The 22464-nt window shown below is 38.9% G+C and overlaps 1 protein-coding gene across 2 annotated transcripts in view; it reads right to left on the bottom strand.

Annotated features, from left to right (window-relative positions):
• Positions 1–15798, bottom strand: part of epas1b (endothelial PAS domain protein 1b) — a 45785-nt gene extending 29987 nt beyond the window's left edge. For both annotated transcript variants that reach the window (XM_079689317.1, XM_079689318.1), the window contains exon 1: positions 15499–15798. The gene's annotated coding sequence lies outside the window, so the exon portion shown is untranslated. The remainder of the gene's footprint in view (positions 1–15498) is intronic.
• Between the last annotated feature and the right edge of the window lie 6666 nt (positions 15799–22464).

Here is a 22464-nt window from a genome sequence, read left to right as displayed (position 1 = left end):
ACACACACACACACACACACACACACACACACACACACACACACATATGCTCTTAAACTTGTTTTTTTAAATGCTCAAATATCCAAAATGGCGTCCGAGAAGTAAACATAATGACGGCAGGCGTTTTGCAGCGTTATGAACACATGGATCAAACGAGGGTTAGAAGGAAAACAAAGCCTGGTATGAATCATAGATGTTGTTCTGCTGCTGCCAGAGAGAGATGTGAAAGCTGAGATATGGCTCTTTGTTCTGCTCGGCACACGTCAGAGACACTTTAAAGCCGGGAGAAAAGCCATTTAAGACCAGGTAGTTCTCCTAATCTGAATCTACACAAACATCGGCATGCTTAACTGCGAAAGGATATCAGAAATAACAAAAATAAGCAGCTAAACACCTCGATACACATTCATCTGTTTGTCAACTTGCAATTTACTTATTCATCTAAATAGTTATCACCGTAATAAACCGTATTTACATTTACATTCTGTTCTTGTATATCATATTCTATTCACGTTTATACAGTATAGACTTCTTGCACTATTTTTTATTTGTAAAAAGGTGTGTGTTTGCATTCTTGTAACTGTAATCTAATACATGTTTTAAAATAACCCTCTCAACCCTGTTGTGTGTTCTGGTGGTTTTAGGGAGGGGTGTTACTGCTTTCTCCACACACAGACAAATAAATAGGTAACGAGATTGTGAAATACGAGTATACAAATAAAATGCATACCTGGCATTCTGAAACCTCCGTGACAGAAGTAACGCTGTCACTCTAAACCACAGGGACACACACACACACACACACACACACACACACACACACACACACACACACACACACACACACACACACACACACACACACACACACACACCACACACACACACACACACACACACACACACACACACACACACACACACACACACACACACACACACACACACACACAGTTTTTAGGGTTGAACACGATATTAGAGATAGCTAATTGTATAAAAAAACAAAGGAGGCAACAAGGGCAGTTATCAAACTCAATTTTTGACTTTTATTTAAATGATCCAGAATGAATTATCTGAAGGCTTTTTGATAATCACTTCTCTTTCTCTCTCTGGTGAACAGACAGTTAAGGCTTCATCACTGCAGCCTGATGGGAAATATCTGCACACATTTCAAGCAAACACATGAATAACACTAATCCGCTCTGACCAAATCTTAACAAAACAACCAATTAAAAACAGCAAAGAGAAGACGTGTTGTAACTTTTACCGCTCTACCTTGAAAACGTGCAAATATCTGCATGTAAACAGTGTGTGTTCACGACTGTTAGCTCACTCATTGTAAGGTGACGAGTAATAAGACATACAGTAGATTTGGAGAACAGCTGTTTGCATTCTGACATTTTTTAAAGCCCCTGTCACACTGTCCCGAAATTGACACCCGATGGACAAACGATTGAGGAAATGTTGAAATTCGGCTCTGATCGTAACAACATCGGGCCATTCGTGAGGGCATCTTAAGCCATCGTATGACCGCCGGTGGAATTTGTCAGGCTCCGGCAGCAACTTCGGGAGCGGAGGCAAAATCTTCGGCATGCCAAAGATGGCTTAAGATGCCCTCACGAATGGCCCGATGTTGCTACGGTCAGAGCCGAATTTCAACGTTTCCTTTATTGTGTGTCCATCTGGTTGTTTTATTGCACAACAAAATCATGTAAACATATTATGTAAATAACCCAATTTGTGTTCTGTGAAACTAAAAAGCATAATATATTATTTTGAAGGCGAGGAAGTTGTTGTTGCTATGGAAACAACATGACGCGAAAACTTAATATCTTCTACATATAAAGACGGAGAAAGTAAAGAACAAAGTCTGAAAATATCAGTACAGTATCATAGTACTTTAACATCATTGTTTGTGTTACTTTCGTTGCAGTTGTATGTCTTAAATGTAATGTAAATGTTGCCTTCGTGTGTGGTTCGGGGCCATCTTTGTGCGAAATTCACAATTCCATAATGGTGTGTCCATCGGGTGTCAATGTCAGGACAGTGTGACAGGGGCTTTAATGAGAAGCAGGCAATCTGATTTAGTGTTCTGTTGTTGAAGGCACCTTCCATGTTCTACATCAGCATCCTCACTGTGTGCAGAACGAGGTGAAGACACAGCATTATGTTACAGCAGCTGAAACAGGACGCTTTAACAGTTTTGATATTGATCACCAGAATAAAAGTGTAGCTTCACACATGCACTGCGACCCTCAAAGACCCAGAGAAACTGTTAGTGATGCAAATGAAGAACTTTATCGCTGCCAAAACCAGGCTTGAGGAAATGTGGGCTTCATTTCTTTAGGTGGAGTTTAGATGCATCGAGCGGTTTGAAATATTCAGAATGTGTTCCCATCATGCGTGCCAAGTGTTAGCTCAGGTTCCAAATGATATGTTTTGTTCAACATACGCACATACATATGAACATACAAGACACACACACACACACACACACACACACACACACACACACACACACACACACACACACACACACACACACACACACACACACACACACACACACACACACACACACACACACACACACACACACACACACACACACACACACACACACACACACACACACACACACACACACACACACACGTAGAAACACAGGCCTCACATTAACCTCCTAACTCCGTGTGATTGTTGTGATAACAAGGCAAGAGTGCTTATAGGAAACAGATCCTGCAACCAGAGCAGGTGTCAGGCTGTGTGAGTGTGTGTGTGTGTGTGTGTGTGTGTGTGTGTGTGTGTGTGTGTGTGTGTGTGTGTGTGTGTGTGTTGTAATCGCCCCCTTGTCGCTCCCATCGCTCCCTCTAAAGAACAGATGTACAGATTTCCTTGAGGTCGACTGAAGCTCGAACATTTGACCGAGCTTTGACTCGTTGACACGGTGTCTGTCTGCAGGTCTGAGATCAGTATCTTCTTTATCTCAGAGGCAACGCAAGGACATGTTCAGAATAGGATACATTTGCAACGAATCACAGAATGGATTCCCCCTTATTTCAACACCTTCCTATTTATAGATCTCCTTTAGTATGAATTTATATCACGGCTTAGTTGAATAATCGATTCTGATTGGACTATTCGGACATCCCAGAGGTCCTATATTTTCCGATATCAGACCATTTGCTATGGAGGATCAAAGGACGATGTGCAGCCATATCAATCCGCAGAAAGAAGTCCGGTCAATTTAACATTTTAATTATTTGTGTTAGATCCTCCGAAGTTAGCATTGGAGAATCTCAAGACCTTGTTGTACCATTTCTCCTATTCATAAAACACCATGTATTAACTGAATGTCACTAGGGGATCAATAAAGGTTCATTTGAATCTTAATACATTCTTCCAATTAATCAAGATGAGACTAGTTATATTAGAAACTGGAAAACATTGCGAAAAAAATGATTGAAGTCTGAATCAAATACTAAATGATTTATGATGAACATTAGATGTTATTCTCTTATTTTTAGGTAGTTGAGGATGAAAGAAAAAAGTCCAATGTGGTTGCCCACACCCAACACACACACACAAATCTACAACACACCTTTCCTTGCTTACAGTGGGTCTTCCTGTAGTTGTGGCGCCGGGCCGAACACAAACACAGAGCAACAATAAGGCACGGGCTAATCTGTGATCCTGAGGAACATGGAGTCCTGGAAACACACACACACACACACACACACACACACACACACACACACACACACACACACACACACACACACACACACACACACACACACACACACACACACACACACACACACACACACACACACACACACACACACACACACACACACACACACACACACACACACACACACACACACACACACAGCTATGCCAGACAGGGGCCCCGAGTTGGGCTCAATCAGGGGAAGAATGATGGAGGAGATTGCTGATGATTCTGATAGTCCATGAAAGAGAGGCACACACAAACACACACACACACACTTTCTGGCACAAACAAACAAACCGCCCACGCCACGCTGATGGTCGGGATAGCCTCGCTGATTGAGAGAGAGAGAGAGACACAGGTGGTGTGAGGTCAGCTGACCACTCTGAATAACAAACAAGCTGCAGATTTACACACACACACACACACACACACACACACACACACACACACACACACACACACACACACACACACACACACACACACTGGGAAATCTGAATAAAGTTGATCATCTTATTCTGTTGCTTTCTTCTAGTCTCCTCGACACATTGAGGTAGTGTTCGTGGTTGTAAAACCCAGACATGTGTCACCATGTTAACACTTCTGCTTCACTGGTCTGGAGGTCAATGGTCTTCTGAATGTGTTTTGTGGTTGTTAGCCTGAAATAAGGACTGTGGTTAACACAAGCTGAAGAAATGTTCATTAGAAACCTTAACTTTAAAGTAACTTAGAGATTTCCCAGTTTATCTCGTGCTCTCTTTTCATCATCGTGTTTTCATATCATGAAGTCTACTGTCGTTCTTATTGATGTTATCAGTATCGATGGAGACAGGACCAGAATAAGGAGAATCAACCCATATAAACCTCTGAAATATGAACACAACACAAAATCATAACAATTAAAACTATCTACTTAAATTAAGCCAAAAGATGCGGCTTCATCATCATCATTTCCCCTGATATCTGCAAACTAAATATATCAGAGTTGAAGCAGAACTGCTTACAATTAATTATTGTATGATATACACCTGAACATCAGCATATATATATATATATATATATATATATATATATATTATATAGTATGTTAATTATAACATTATGAAGTATCCAACAAAGGAACATTACATGTAGGGATGTCCCGATCACCTTTTTTTGCTCCTGATCCGATTCCGATCATTTGATTTTGACAATTTGCCGATACCGATTTTTCCCGATCCGATCTTTATGCAAAGCATTAAGAGAAAAAAAAGCATTCAAGTTGTCCCTTAAGGTTATTTTTTTATTTTAATTGGATATTCTATCCAACATGGATATAGCTTCTTTCTTTCACAGCAGCATTGGATCAGTTGAGTTGTGCAGCATTGGATCAAAACAAAATAAAGCTTATCAGTACTCGTTAGCTTACTGCTACAATTAGACACTGCGCCCACTCTGTTGCCAGATTTGAGAGAAATAAGCAGGTCTCTGAGAACAAGCCCCAAAGAAGCATGATACATGATGTTGTGTAATTTGAAACCAAAACTAAGGCCTCAGGATGACTTTAAGACTTGAACATGGTCATTTTTGTTTTGTAACATTGAATACAACATTTAAAAAAAAGTATTTTATAAAAACTTTTTTTTTTTAAATCCCGATCCCCGATTTTTTTTTCTCCCGATTCCGATCTTTTGAAAATCGGATCGGGATCGGATCGGATCGGGACATCTCTAATTACATGAGTTCATTCCATTAAGTCAAATCCTCTTTTAGTGTTTTAAGTGTTGATTTGAAATACAATAAGCAATTTTAATGTGGAAAAACTTCAGTCTCAGCTTCTGACCAAAGTGTTAGTTTCAGATTCACAGTTGAAGTTGAAAAGGTGAGAGGAGCGAGAGCCGGTGGTTTGGTGGTTTTAGAAAGCTATAAAAAGCAGCCGTGGGAAGAAGAGGAGAAATAATGAAGTGGGGTAAAGTTCTTAAACGTCAGTACGGGTTCATTCTCTGTTTACTCTATAATCAGTATTATGTATCTGGGGGAAATATGTGGCTTTTGATTAATCTCTCCAATCATGAAGCTAGATCTGCAGAAAAATAATGTCATAACCTCAAAGCACTGAAAATTAGTGAGGTTTTAAAAAGAGGTTATTTGAGGTTTTGGGGGTTTCCCTTCCCTGTAGTACGTTCTATTGGTTTGTGTACTCTTTAAAGTAGAGACACTACATACTGATATACACCTGAACATTAGCGGGAGAGGACTCTTTAAAGTAGAGACAATACATACTGATATACACCTGAACATCAGCAGGAGAGGACTCTTTAAAGTAGAGACACTACATACTGATATACACCTGAACATCAGCAGGAGAGGACTCTTTAAAGTAGAGACACTACATACTGATATACACCTGAACATCAGCAGGAGAGGACTCTTTAAAGTAGAGACACTACATACTGATATACACCTGAACATCAGCAGGAGAGGACTCTTTAAAGTAGAGACACTACATACTGATATACACCTGAACATCAGCAGGAGAGGACTCTTTAAAGTAGAGACACTACATACTGATATACACCTGAACATCAGCAGGAGAGGACTCTTTAAAGTAGAGACACTACATACTGATATACACCTGAACATCAGCAGGAGAGGACTCTTTAAAGTAGAGACACTACATGATGATATACACCTGAACATCAACAGGAGAGGACTCTTTAAAGTAGAGACACTACATACTGATATACACCTGAACATCAACAGGAGAGGACTCTTTAAAGTAGACACACTACATACTGATATACACCTGAACATCAGCAGGAGAGGACTCTTTAAAGTAGAGACACTACATACTGATATACACCTGAACATCAACAGGAGAGGACTCTTTAAAGTAGAGACACTACATACTGATATACACCTGAACATCAGCAGGAGAGGACTCTTTAAAGTAGAGACACTACATACTGATATACACCTGAACATCAGCAGGAGAGGACTCTTTAAAGTAGAGACACTACATACTGATATACACCTGAACATCAGCAGGAGAGGACTCTTTAAAGTAGAGACACTACATACTGATATACACCTGAACATCAGCAGGAGAGGAGTCTTTAAAGTAGAGACACTACATACTGATATACACCTGAACATCAGCAGGAGAGGACTCTTTAAAGTAGAGACACTACATACTGATATACACCTGAACATCAGCAGGAGAGGACTCTTTAAAGTAGAGACACTACATACTGATATACACCTGAACATCAACAGCAGAGGACTCTTTAAAGTAGAGACACTACATACTGATATACACCTGAACATCAACAGCAGAGGACTCTTTAAAGTAGACACACTACATACTGATATACACCTGAACATCAGCAGGAGAGGACTCTTTAAAGTAGAGACACTACATACTGATATACACCTGAACATCAGCAGGAGAGGACTCTTTAAAGTAGAGACACTACATACTGATGTACACCTGAACATCAACAGGAGAGGACTCTTTAAAGTAGAGACACTACATACTGATATACACCTGAACATCAACAGGAGAGGACTCTTTAAAGTAGAGACACTACATACTGATATACACCTGAACATCAGCAGGAGAGGACTCTTTAAAGTAGAGACACTACATACAGTCATTCTTTTAAAGTTATTTTACGACGTGGCTCACTAATACAGACATATCTGAAGTCGTGAGAGGAAACCTAACCGTCTCTCAACACGTCATAGCGCTGGAAACAATGTCCAAAGGTCAGAGTCCAATCAGCTGCCAGCAGAGAGTATTACATCACTGAGGACATGAATACATCTGGGGGAAATGTCTCCCTCTTTTTCACAACATTATGGAGGTGTGACAGGAGATATGTAGGCACAAAATATAGCCGTATGAATGACTTTATGAATGTGTGTAATTAAAGATAGTATTTGCCTTTGAGGGCTAATAAATCTATTATTAAAACCAGAGTCATAACAGCAGGAGAACCGGCTGCCAAAACCACGAGACAGACAGCAGAAAGGGAGGACGAGTGATAAGCATTTGGAGGTGATATCGATGAACATAAATCCTGAGGAGTGTGAAGAGAGACGAGCAGACTGACGCTGGAGGACTCCTGTCATCGCAGCTCTGCAGAAAACCAGTTGAGTCCTTCCTGCTCTCTCACCGTGAGCCAACCCGAGGTCCCAAAACGTACCCAACATCCAAACACTAGCAGCTACCCCTGGGTCCAAATGGTCGGTTGTGCTCCTTGCTAACCGAGGGAAATGACCCAGAAGAGCTGATTAGATTCTCTATGAGAGGAAAGGAGCTTCAATACTTCCTTTGTAATCTCCTCTAGGATACAGTGGACCATCCTTAAGGAAAGGAAAAGTAGATAATAATGTCCCACAATACCTTGCGGTCGCAACCCTGTCGTGACTCAACATTCGGCCGATTGTTTTCCAACAAGCGCAGATCATGTAGGATATGGTGCTTATTCAGAATTTCACAACGTATGCTGAGCTTTCCTTTAAGTGCTTTTACGTGTTTGAACCCACCAGTTGGGTATTTACCCACAGATTTTATGTCGTAGAACAAAACGTTAAAATGTGTGTCTCCATGGAGAGAGAAGTGGTCTCAGTGTGTCCAAAAGCATACATAAGTGTGTATGTCCATATTAGATGTGTCATATTAAACTCGAGGTGTCTGGGAAACCTCTCTCTGCCTCTCTTCTGTTATTTCTGTCTCACTCCTCATATCACATGTTCACCTCGCCTCCCTACTGTGCTGTCCCCCCTCTCCCCCCCCCCTCCTCTCTTTTTGCCTCCATGTTTGAGGTCTATACTGTACACTCCCCCTCTCTCCCCTCCTTCAGAACACTGTCTCCTCGCCACTTCCTGTTTCCTGTCGGCCAGCTCCCCTTCTTCCACTTCCTCTTCCTCTGCTACTGTCACCTGGCGGAGATCCAGACCCCTCCCAGAATCCTTCAGGGCGACCATGAAGACTTTGTAGCTCCCTAGAGCAAGGTCAAGTCGACTGAAGGATGCACGATATACCTTTTTGCACACTGGGTGGTTACGAGTGAGTGAAAAGCAGAGCATCGTTAGAAAACTGCACTTTAATTGTACCTTTAAGTCATTTTCTATTATTTATGCAATGGTTTTAGGCTCATTTCCCAATTCACTTTTTGTTTTTGCATACCTTTGTTTCCACACAAAACGGCATCAAATCTAATAACAATGCAACAAAAACGTAAAATTCTCAACAGAAAACGAAATAAATGTCAATAAGAAACCCACAAAATGAACAGGACCGATGGAATAATAGATGTGCACGATGTGAAGTAGGGCTGAACGATTAAACGATTTTAAATGGAAATCGCGATTTTAAATGATGAGATTATCGAATCGCAAAGCCTGCGATTTTTTTTAACTTTTTTTTTACAATTTTTTTTTTTTTTTTTTACATTTCTTTCTTCTTGTGTGTCAGTCATCCACACCAATCAGAAGTGCTGTGCTCCACATGTACCAGCCATTGTTAACCAATCAGACGTGGCCCATGATAGAAGGTGATAGAGAGATTGATCCAATCACCTGCCAAGTATTTTTGAAAGTGCCTGCCCTTTCCAAATGGCTTCCAATGGAGCTCTCCTAGATGGTTTGGTGAACCGTCTGAGTCAGGTTAGTAATGCTCCATCACATGTTTCTATCAAAGGGTGAATCTTAAACTGAAGCTTGACTTTAAAGCAACCCAACGGAAGTTTCATGTAAGTTTAGTTCTTTCACTCGTAGCTCGGGCTGCGGGGGTGCTAGAGGCGGGAGCACGTTGATGCGACCTTCCTAGCCAGAGATATGGTCGCATTTTACAATGAACTTCCGTTAGGTCGCTTAAAAACAAATATCGCAAATCGAATCGAAATATCTGTCAGAAAAATCGCAATTAGATTTTTTCCCAAAATCGTGCAGCCCTAATGTGTAGTTGTCGTTATGTCATTACATCAAGTAGCTACTTTTATCCCGAACCATCATCTCTTTTCTTCAACCTAACAGTGACCAGATGTTATTTCTCACAACGTCACGTGTTGCAAGGTCAACAAAGTGCTTGAAGATACAACGCAAAAAAAACGACCAGGTATCTCAAATATGACGAGGAGCGATTACATCACATTGCACAAGAATCTCAGTCATGTCTAATACCTAATATTAGTTTGAAAGGAAGTCTAAAGTCAGTCTTCCCGTGTGTTGCACCTGGGATATAAAAGCTTGGGCCTCATTATCTCCGAAATGAATATACTGACTGTTAAAATCAGCGTATCAGAGTGCGTTTTCATGTAAAAAAAACACTGTAAAAATGTCCCAAAACACACAGTAGACACCCCATTTAAATTCTTCATTTGACTTGAACTTGGTGTTTCTTTTATAACACAAAGAGAGGTCGTATTTTTGTACCCCTTCATGTCAAACTTGAGTATGAAGTACTTTTCTTTGGCTGCAGTGCAGACTGGTATGTGAGAGGTTTCGTGAGAGTGGTGACAAAGTGAAAACCAGTACGAGACTCACATTCCTTTCTCTTTAAGTCTCTCTAATCCTTTTACACTTCGATCAGATTACACGTCATACCTGGTTTCAGCTTGTATTTCAGGACATTGAAACTTCTATAAAATATACAGCCCCCTCATTCTCTGTCTTTCCCCTCTGATCGAAAACACAAGAACAGTAGAGGGGGATTTCAGGTGTATATCAGTGTGTAGTGTCTCTACTTTAAAGAGTCCTCTCCTGCTGATGTTCAGGTGTATATCAGTATGTAGTGTCTCTACTTTAAAGAGTCCTCTCCTGCTGATGTTCAGGTGTATATCAGTATGTAGTGTCTCTACTTTAAAGAGTCCTCTCCTGCTGATGTTCAGGTGTATATCAGTATGTAGTGTATCTACTTTAAAGAGTCCTCTCCTACTGATGTTCAGGTGTATATCAGTATGTAGTGTCTCTACTTTAAAGAGTTCTCTCCTGCTGATGTTCAGGTGTATATCAGTATGTAGTGTCTCTACTTTAAAGAGTCCTCTCCTGCTGATGTTCAGGTGTATATCAGTATGTAGTGTCTCTACTTTAAAGAGTCCTATCCTGCTGATGTTCAGGTGTATATCAGTATGTAGTGTCTCTACTTTAAAGAGTCTTCTCCTGCTGATGTCCAGGTGTATATCAGTATGTAGTGTCTCTACTTTAAAGAGTCCTCTCCTGCTGATGTTCAGGTGTATATCAGTATCTAGTGTCTCTACTTTAAAGAGTCCTCTCCTGCTGATGTTCAGGTGTATATCAGTATGTAGTGTCTCTACTTTAAAGAGTCCTATCCTGCTGATGTTCAGGTGTATATCAGTATGTAGTGTCTCTACTTTAAAGAGTCCTCTCCTGCTGATGTCCAGGTGTATATCAGTATGTAGTGTCTCTACTTTAAAGAGTCCTATCCTGCTGATGTTCAGGTGTATATCAGTATGTAGTGTCTCTACTTTAAAGAGTCCTCTCCTGCTGATGTTCAGGTGTATATCAGTATGTAGTGTCTCTACTTTAAAGAGTCCTCTCCTGCTGATGTCCAGGTGTATATCAGTATGTAGTGTCTCTACTTTAAAGAGTCCTCTCCTGCTGATGTTCAGGTGTATATCAGTGTGTAGTGTCTCTACTTTAAAGAGTCCTCTCCTGCTGATGTTCAGGTGTATATCAGTATGTAGTGTCTCTACTTTAAAGAGTCCTCTCCTGCTGATGTTCAGGTGTATATCAGTATGTAGTGTCTCTACTTTAAAGAGTCCTCTCCTGCTGATGTTCAGGTGTATATCAGTATGTAGTGTCTCTACTTTAAAGAGTCCTCTCCTGCTGATGTTCAGGTGTATATCAGTATGCAGCGTCTCTACTTTAAAGAGTCCTCTGAAGCCTAAAACCTGTCCGATCTGCTGTCAGGAATCCAGATATATCTTCACGTTCAGTAGCTCCAGGGGTGTACTGTACCTTTAAGGTTTGTTCGCTCTAATGGAAACGTTCAGTTTCTCACGGTTCACTTAATGTTGTGATTGCGGTTATGCCAATATCATTGCTGGCTCGGTATATTGGATAGGATCCAGATGCAGGACACCGGTGTTGAGAAGGAACTTTTCCAAGTAAAATTAACCGTTTCTTTCTATTTTGATCCTCAACACGTGTCCGTTATTCTTTAATGAAGACTTCGCAATTTTACGGAGTCCTTAAAGTGCCAACCAAATACTTAAACAATTATATTTAAAGCTGTAAAAGCCAAAAAAAGAGGGTCTATTTTAAGGGAAAGTAAACAGGACAATCAAACAAAGACATTCCTTTGAATTAATCAACTTATATCAACATGAGCTATATTAATACATCAGAAGCACGGCATCTCAAATAAACATGGTGTGTGTGTGTGTGTGTGTGTGTGTGTGTGTGTGTGTGTGTGTGTGTGTGTGTGTGTGTGTGTTTCTCAGGCAGCTGTCATTAATCATACAAGTTATCAGAGCAATTATGACTTCCAGGCGGCAGCAGCAGCGACAATGTGCTACTGTGTAATCCAAACACACTGACAGAAAACACATCAATGAGGACACAGAAACTAGTCACACACACACACACACACACACAGAGACGCTTTTCATGTGTAGCCTGACACACTTTGCAGGTTTTCCTAAAATGGCCGATTAGCTCACAGCACCGAGGCCAGAGGAAACGCTGCTTTTTGTCTCATAATTTTATTTTGTCTCTTTCATCCGCCACACACACACACACACACACACACACACACACACACACACACACACACACACACACACACACACACACACACACACACACACACACACACACACACACACACACACACACACACACACACACACACACACACACACACACACACACACACACACACACACACACACACACACACACACACACACACACACACACACACACACACACACACACACACACACACACACACACACACACACACACACACACACACACACACACACACACACACACACACACACACACACACACACACACACACACACACACACTCTTAATACCTGCTCTGTTCATGTTTTGGCCTGATCTGATAGCGATTGTTAGAAGCGAGTCACAAGGCTCGGACAGACACGAAGGCGTCAGAGAGAGAGACTCTGCTGATTCAGATCACCGTGGTGTGAAAGTGAATTATTATTTTAGACTCAGAGTCTCCTGATGTTAAGCCCCTTTTGTTTTTCTGATTGATGAAATTAAGGATTTTCCACAGGTTAGATCTCCTTTAATATTCCATGACTCACATACTTGTATATATATAATAACTTGCCTTATATTTTGTTACTGTAAACTTGTAATTCAACATGTATATTTTCTACTTTCTTGTTTATTTCTAGTCTTTTAATTTGTATTGTGCAATAGCATGTCTTTTTATGCTGCTGCAACACAAGCATTTCCCAAATTGGGCTCAATAAAGTACTTATCTTACCTGTCTGTGTCTTAAAGAGATACTTTTATGCTTTTTGTGTGTTGTATAGGTTTTAGTGCATGTCAATGGTCTCAAATGCTAAAATCCCTATGTACCCTCTAGAGCAGGGGTGCCAAACTCAAGGCCCGGGGGCCAAATCCGGCCCGCGACCTAATTTTATGTGGCCCGCAAGAGCTTGCAAAGAATATAATGTACAAAACAATTGGTGTAATTGTTGAATATTTATTTTCAATTATTTGTCCTAGACTTCTGCTTTCCGACGTGGGTATTTAGGAAGATATTACCAGATCTGATAATAATCCAATGCGGGCCAACAATGTAATATAATACATTATTTAATATATATTATATATTTACATATGTATATTTATGTACACATTTGACACCCCTGCTAGAGGGAGTCGCTTCAAAAACATCATCTGGTGCAGACAAAAAAATATCAAGGCCTCGTGATTCAATTACCAAATATGTAACAGCCAATACTGAAGGGTTGCACAAAACGGCAGAAATAATGTTTAAAAAACGTCCATTAAAGTTACTCAAAGTCCAAGGTGATGTCTAAAATGTCTTTGATGTCAGTCTTAAACCTAAAGATATCACTTCTTTATGCTAGAAAAACGTAAAATAGCACAAAACCTCCATATTTGATAGGCTGGAAACAGCGTTTTATGCAAGAAAAATGACTGAAAATAATAAAGAATGTCCATTAAAGTCACTCAAAGTCCAAGGTGATGTCTTAAATGTATTTTACGGCAGTCTAAATCCCCCAAAATATCACTTTAATATATTAGAAAACAGAGAATGGCACGAAATCTCTGTATTTCATAAGCTGAAAACTGCTTTTATGGATGAAAGATTATTCTAAAATAAACGGACGGCTATTGCTTGGTGTATAAAATGTCAGAAAATAATAAAAGAAAATCCACTCAAAGTCCAAGGAGATGTGTTTTAAATCAGTCTCAAACCCAAGACTATCACTTGATACATACAATAAACCGGAGTCTTCATATTACGTGGATAAAAACAGCCTTTTCCGCCATTTTTTTTTAAAGAAAAATTACTTTGAAAAAAGGCCGATACTCAAAATAATTGCTGATTATTTTCCTGGGCAGCTCGAGGTTGTTTGCTGGTGTATAAAACGACAAAAAATAATAAAAAATGTCCACTTAAATACCAGGAAGATGTCTTTCTTGACAATCTGACACTCATATCACTTTAATATGATATTTAACAGAGAATAGCACAACATGTCTGTTATTCATATGCCAAAAAACTGCTTTTTCTGCAATTATTGCAAGAAAAATGACTGAATTTGTATATTATATATATATATTTAATATGAAGTAAAACTGAGAATAGCTTTTCCTGCCATGGTAAATTACTTTAACGCTGGTTAAAATAAATGCTCATTAGTTTCCTGTGCAGCTCTAGGTTATGTGGCTGGTTTATTAAACGTCAAATAACATGAACAATGTCCAAAGTGATGTCTTAAATCAGTCTAAGAACCCAGAGAGATTACTTTAATATGACATAAGACAGAGAAAAGAACACAATCTCCATAATCCATCGGCTGAAAGCTGCTTGTTCTGCTGTCTGCAAGAAAAATCATTTTTAAAGTAAACCGATTCTCAGAATGATTGCTGATTATTTCCCTGTGTAGCTCAGCTCTACGAGAAAGCACACTTTTAAAAGATAACTGCACTTCTAGAAGTTTCCTGACTCATCTCATCTGCTTTATGACTGATTGCTGAACGAGTTGCTTTACATACATAAGGCTTGTAACTCTACATGCAAATACTTCTATTTTTATTTATGTTTAGAAGATGCAAAGCGATGCCTGTTGTGGATGATCTACTGTTTTGCTGAGCATCCTCTGTGAAGGTCTTTGTGGCTTTGCAGGAGACTGAGAGCTTCATGTTGAGAAACCACAGCTTTTCTTAAAAATCTGACTAAAACCTGAACTGTTTACCACACAATCAGCATCAGCAACACATATAATGCCCTTATGCTTAAAAGAGCTATTAAAGTAAGTTTTAAATGCTGCAAAAACCTGATTTAACTCTGCAAACTAAGCCTCCTGTCACTCTCTCATCTCTCATGAGTGTAACCCATAGACTGTGGTGTAACCCCTGTCAAAGTGCATTAAAAACGCATCATCAGTGTGAGTTTAAGGCTGTGGTTGTGATTTATAGCAACAATAGTGGACCAGCAGTCAAAAGCAGCAACAGGTCTGAGAGAGGCCGAATCTAAACACACACCACAGCATTTAATAATGACTTCTTACCTCTTTTTCTCCTTATCAGCGGTCATGTTGGTGCAGTAAATCCCTCCGCAGACAAAAGTAGGTCCAACTTTAGTTAGTTTTTGAAGTGACAGGAGTTTTATTAGTCCATGAAGTGACAGTTATTGGAGGATTAAGGCGTACAGTCTCAGAACACTGCCGAGGATTGTACCGCCTCTCCCCACAGAAAGCCTCTCTCAGGCCGGGTATTAGAGGCTGATTAAGCCGCTGACTTTCCTCTCTCCGGTGTGTGAACTCGCAGATCTGCTCGCTCTCTGACCCGCAGCTCAGCTGGCTCCGAACTGCTGCCCTGAACCCGACACGCTGATTGGCTGGAAACACAGCCCAGGAAGACGCCCCCCTTGATAAGTCCCGCCCCCTCCACATGTCAACCAATGAGCGCTGCTTACCTGCTGCTGCGCTCAAACAGGTGTGAGCTGAGGGGGAAATCAGTGTGTAGGCAGAGGTGGAAAGCAACTAAGTACTTTTTTTGACATACTTGAGTATTTCACTTTACTGTTATTTTATACTTCACTATTTTATACTATTTTGAATCTCAATGAGACCTATCCTGGTTAAATAAAGGTACCAATAAATGCATAAATAAAATACAAATACTTTTGTATTATAAAACACGTGATACACTTTTAACAAAAAAAATACTGAAAGTGATAATGAGTACTTTTACTTGTGGTACCTGAAGTAAAATTTGATGCTGAAAGTTTTGTACTTGAATGCAGGACTTTGTAAGAGAATATTTATAAATTTACACCTGACATTTTCTACTTCTTACTGAAAAACGTAAAATATTACTTATTAATAATACATATAAATACTAATACCTTTTAATGTGAAAGTGTATAAGTATGAATAACGATGAGTCCTTCTACTTTTACTCAAGTACAAGATCTGAGTACTTCTACTTTTACTCAAGTACAACATCTGAGTAGGCCTACTTCTGCTTTTACTCAGTATCTGAGTACTTCTACTTTTACTCAAGTACAATATCTGTATACTTCTGCTTTTAACCAAGTACAAGAACTGAGTACTTCTACTTTTACTCAATATCTGAGTATTTCTACTTTTACTCAAGTACGAGATCTGAGTACTTCTGCTTTTACTCAATATCTGCGTACTTCTTCTTTTACTCAAGGACCAGACCTGAGTACTTCTACTTTTACTCAAGTAAAACATCTGAGTACTTCCACTTTTACTCAAGTACAATATCTGAGTACTTCTACTTTTACTCAAGTACAACATCTGAGTACTTCTGCTTTTACTCAAGTACAATATCTGAGTACTTCTACTTTTATTCAAGTACAACATCTGAGTACTTCTGCTTTTACTCAGTATCTGAGTACTTCTACTTTTACTCAAGTGCAACATCTGAGTACTTCTGCTTTTACTCAATATCTGAGTACTTCTACTTTTACTCAAGTACAATATCTGAGTACTTCTGCTTTTACTCAAGCACAAGATCGGAGTACTTCTACTTTTACTCAAGTACAATATCTGAGTACTTCTACTTTTACTCAATATCTGAGTACTTCTACTTTTACTCAAGTACAATATCTGAGTACTTCTACTTTTACTCAAGTACAAGATCTGAGTACTTCTACTTTTACTCAATATCTGAGTACTTCTACTTTTACTCAAGTACAATATCTGAGTACTTCTACTTGTTATCAAGTACAATATCTGTGTAATTCTACTTTTACTCAAGTACAAGATCTGAGTACTTCTACTTTTACTCAATATCTGAGTACTTCTACTGTTACTCAAGTACAATATCTGAGTACTTCTACTTTTAAAATATCTGAGTACTTCTACTTTTACTCAAGTACAATATCTGAGTACTTCTACTTTTACTCAATATATGAGTACTTCTACTTTTACTCAAGTACAATATCTGAGTACTTCTACCTTTACTCAAGTACAATATCTGAGTACTTCTACTTTTACTCAAGTACAAGATCTGAGTACTTCTACTTTTACTCAAGTACAAGATCTGAGTACTTCTACTTTTACTCAATATCTGAGTACTTCTACTTGTACTCAAGTACAAGATCTGAGTACTTCTACTTTTACTCAGTATCTGAGTACTTCTACTTTTACTCAAGTGCAACATCTGAGTACTTCTGCTTTTACTCAATATCTGAGTACTTCTACTTTTACTCAAGTACAATATCTGAGTACTTCTGCTTTTACTCAAGCACAAGATCGGAGTACTTCTACTTTTACTCAAGTACAATATCTGAGTACTTCTACTTTTACTCAATATCTGAGTACTTCTACTTTTACTCAAGTACAATATCTGAGTACTTCTACTTTTACTCAAGTACAAGATCTGAGTACTTCTACTTTTACTCAATATCTGAGTACTTCTACTTTTACTCAAGTACAATATCTGAGTACTTCTACTTGTACTCAAGTACAATATCTGTGTAATTCTACTTTTACTCAAGTACAAGATCTGAGTACTTCTACTTTTACTCAATATCTGAGTACTTCTACTGTTACTCAAGTACAATATCTGAGTACTTCTACTTTTAAAATATCTGAGTACTTCTACTTTTACTCAAGTACAATATCTGAGTACTTCTACTTTTACTCAATATATGAGTACTTCTACTTTTACTCAAGTACAATATCTGAGTACTTCTACCTTTACTCAAGTACAATATCTGAGTACTTCTACTTTTACTCAAGTACAAGATCTGAGTACTTCTACTTTTACTCAAGTACAAGATCTGAGTACTTCTACTTTTACTCAATATCTGAGTACTTCTACTTTTACTCAAGTACAATATCTGAGTACTTCTACTTTTACTCAATATCTGAGTACTTCTACTTGTACTCAAGTACAAGATCTGAGTACTTCTACTTTTACTCAAGTACAATATCTGAGTACTTCTACTTTTACTCAAGTACAAGATCTGAGTACTTTTGCTTTTACTCAAGTACAAGATCTGAGTACTTCTACTTTTACTCAAGTACAATATCTGAGTACTTCTACTTTTACTCAAGTACAAGATCTGAGTACTTCTACAGTTCCTCAAATACAATATCTGAGTACTTCTACTTTTACTCAAGTATAAGATCTGAGTACTTCTACTTTCACTCAAGATCTGAGTACTTCTACTTTTACTCAATATCTGAGTACTTCTACTTTTACTCAAGTACAATATCTGAGTACTTCTACTTTTACTCAAGTACAAGATCTGAGTACTTCTACTTTTACTCAAGTACAAGATCTGAGTACTTCTACTTTTACTCAATATCTGAGTACTTCTACTTTTACTCAAGGACAATATCTGAGTACTTCTACTTTTACTCAAGTACAATATCTGAGTACTTCTACTTTTACTCAAGTACAATATCTGAGTAGTTCTCCTTTTACTCAATATCTGAGTACTTCTACTTTTTTTTTTCAAGCTAAGGACCCACAATCCGCGTTTCTCTAAGAGCTGGAATAGAGGGATATGAGGGATTTCCAAAATTCACGATATGTTAGTATGTTGAGTAAAAAACATCATAGCATGTTTTTATGTATATCTGAAATCCATAATATATGCCTACAAATAGCATGATAGGTGCACTTTAAATCTCTATATCTTATCTATCTATATCTTAATGTAATGGCCAAACTTAGTTTATTAATAAGGAGTTAACAAGACATTAATACAAAAAAAAGTTGTAAGTTCATTTAGTTTTAAAACTCCAACAGGGAAGGGATAAATAAATAAATGACAAACAAATAAACATTTCGTTGTGACATGATATTTAATGTCCAAAATGAAAATACACATCCTTTAAAATACAGCGACACATAAAAACATATGAACACAAAAAAATACACACGTCAGGTGGTAACATGTACATAAAAAGCTTCACAAATACATAAAAACAACAACAACAACAACATGTACAAACATTCTGCTGACCAGAGGAAGATGGAAATCATAATACTGCTTCCAACGATTCAGAGGAACCTCCAATAAATATAAACTGTGACAGGACTTTCTGTCTGCTCTTAAATAAACATTGATCTGAAGGGAATGTGGGCGGGGCGTTTGGAAATAGCATTTGGCATTTAAGCATGGAGAGAAAATCCTTTGTGGGTCGAAGAGGGACAAACATTTTTAAATAAACGACAAAGGACGAAAAACATTTTGAGAAAAGACGTGATAGAGAGCGGAAACGTGGAGTTTTGGAAGTTGATTGGCCGTAAAACTGAATTAAAGAGTCCTCTCCTGCTGATGTTCAGGTGTATATCAGTATGTAGTGTGTCTACTTTAAAGAGTCCTCTCCTGCTGATGTTCAGGTGTATATCAGTATTTAGTGTCTCTACTTTAAAGAGTCCTCTCCTACTGATGTTCAGGTGTATATCAGTATGTAGTGTCTCTACTTTAAAGAGTCCTCTCCTACTGATGTTCAGGTGTATATCTGTATGTAGTGTCTCTACTTTAAAGAGTCCTCTCCTGCTGATGTTCAGGTTTATATCAGTATGTAGTGTCTCTACTTTAAAGAGTTCTCTCCTGCTGATGTTCAGGTGTATATCAGTATGTAGTGTCTCTACTTTAAAGAGTCCTCTCCTGCTGATGTTCAGGTGTATATCAGTATGTAGTGTCTCTACTTTAAAGAGTCCTCTCCTGCTGATGTTCAGGTGTATATCAGTATGTAGTGTCTCTACTTTAAAGAGTCCTCTCCTGCTGATGTTCAGGTTTATATCAGCATGTAGTGTCTCTACTTTAAAGAGTTCTCTCCTGCTGATGTTCAGGTGTATATCAGTATGTAGTGTCTCTACTTTAAAGAGTTCTCTCCTGCTGATGTTCAGGTGTATATCAGTATGTAGTGTCTCTACTTTAAAGAGTCCTCTCCTGCTGATGTTCAGGTGTATATCAGCATGTAGTGTCTCTACTTTAAAGAGTCCTCTCCTGCTGATGTTCAGGAGTATATCAGTATGTAGTGTCTCTACTTTAAAGAGTCCTCTCCTGCTGATGTTCAGGTGTGTATCAGTATGTAGTGTCTCTACTTTAAAGAGTCCTCTCCTGCTGATGTTCAGGTGTATATCAGCATGTAGTGTCTCTACTTTAAAGAGTCCTCTCCTGCTGATGTTCAGGTGTATATCAGTATGTAGTGTCTCTACTTTAAAGAGTCCTCTCCTGCTGATGTTCAGGTGTATATCAGTATGTAGTGTCTCTACTTTAAAGAGTCCTCTCCTGCTGATGTTCAGGTGTATATCAGTATGTAGTGTCTCTACTTTAAAGAGTCCTCTCCTGCTGATGTTCAGGTGTATATCAGTATGTAGTGTCTCTACTTTAAAGAGTCCTCTCCTGCTGATGTTCAGGTGTATATCAGTATGTAGTGTCTCTACATGTCTCCATGCTTTAATGTTCAAAAAGCTTTTTATGTTTCTCATACTGCCTGTGCTGCAGCACCTCTTTTCACCCTCTGTCTGAAACCAGAGCCCAGTCTGCTCTGATCGGTTAGCTGGCCGGCTCTGTTGTGATTGGTCAACCAGCTTAGAGATGTCCCGCCCCTTAGCCTATCACGTACAATGTGTTGGAGCGATAGCCAATAGGAGCGCGAGTGGTTTTGTAGACCACTTACCGAGCACTAAAAGGCCTCTTTAAATCTGCGCCGCCACCATGAGTGTGTGTTTTATAACAGCTACTGCATCTAGTATTTATTTTGTAATCCCATTAATTGCACTTTAAAGGAACCGTGTGCAATATTTATGACTTTATGTGCCCTAAATGTACTATTTTTACAGTATTCTTTTGTGTACCTGTTGCATGGATGAGGCGAAAGAGAACGTAAGAGAAGAAGTATTTTAGAGTATTGCACATGAAGTTTTCTTTACGATGTTTGTATTGTTTAATAAGCTCTTAACATGACCTGCAACATGCATCAACACAAAGTTTATTTAACCTCTCTGTCAGTGTTTTAACAAAGAGTTGAGTCTTGATGCGTCACATAAACATTTCTAACGCAAGAACTAGAGAATTGAATAAAAAACAACACAACAAAAATATGATTTAAATAAAAAAATACAACATGATGACAACATGACACACACACACACACACACACACACACACACACACACACACACACACACACACACACACCTACATTCAGTTGAACACACACGGTCACATGTGTTCACACTGACCTCTGTGCAATGTACGTCTCAACACTCTCATGTGGAATCAGAGACTGTAGGTCCAGTATAGCGACCATAAACACAGTGACACACACGCACACACACACACACACACACACACACACACACACACACACACACACACACACACACACACACACACACACACACACACACACACACACACACACACACACACACACACACACACACACACACACACAGAGGGCATTTCAATGAGTTAGTGGTCATGAAGGGTTGGAGGGATCTGGAGACATTTTGCTGAAGAGAGAGTTTCAGTACATCGTTTTAAAGGGCTCCTTTGACATTTGTAGGTTTTAGTTCATTGTTTTTGGCTTCATTGGATCAAATGTCCCGCTGTCAAACATCAAGACACACGTTAAAGGCTTGTTAACGGAGTGGTGCAGGAATGAGTCCTAAAACCCAGAAATGAGTGAGCATTTGACCACTTCCTGTCACCTGGTCTTAAAGGCCCTTTAGCTGACGGCTAAGTGTAGCATTTGGCTTGTGAAGAATGGGAACATGCTAACAAGCTAACATTTGAAGACAGAAGGAAAACAGTGCACATAACCTTGATGAGATAAAACCAAAGTAAGAATTCTAAATGCGTCAGGAAGTCGCTTCGTGGTGCGTCTTCTTTACCTAACAGTTTCAACACTACGGTTCAAAATAAAAACATTTATAAAACTTCGAATTCAATCGTGATTTCACCCGAGAAAAAACATCTTAAAACTCATTTTGACATCTCCTTTCTTCCTTTTTTTAAATACAATCATTGG

Source organism: Notothenia rossii (genome assembly GCF_949606895.1).
Source record: "Notothenia rossii genome assembly, chromosome: 6".
NCBI classification, from domain to species: domain Eukaryota; kingdom Metazoa; phylum Chordata; class Actinopteri; order Perciformes; family Nototheniidae; genus Notothenia; species Notothenia rossii.
The sequence above is the reverse complement of the archived record's forward strand: the minus strand, read 5'-3'. Positions and strand labels throughout refer to the sequence as shown.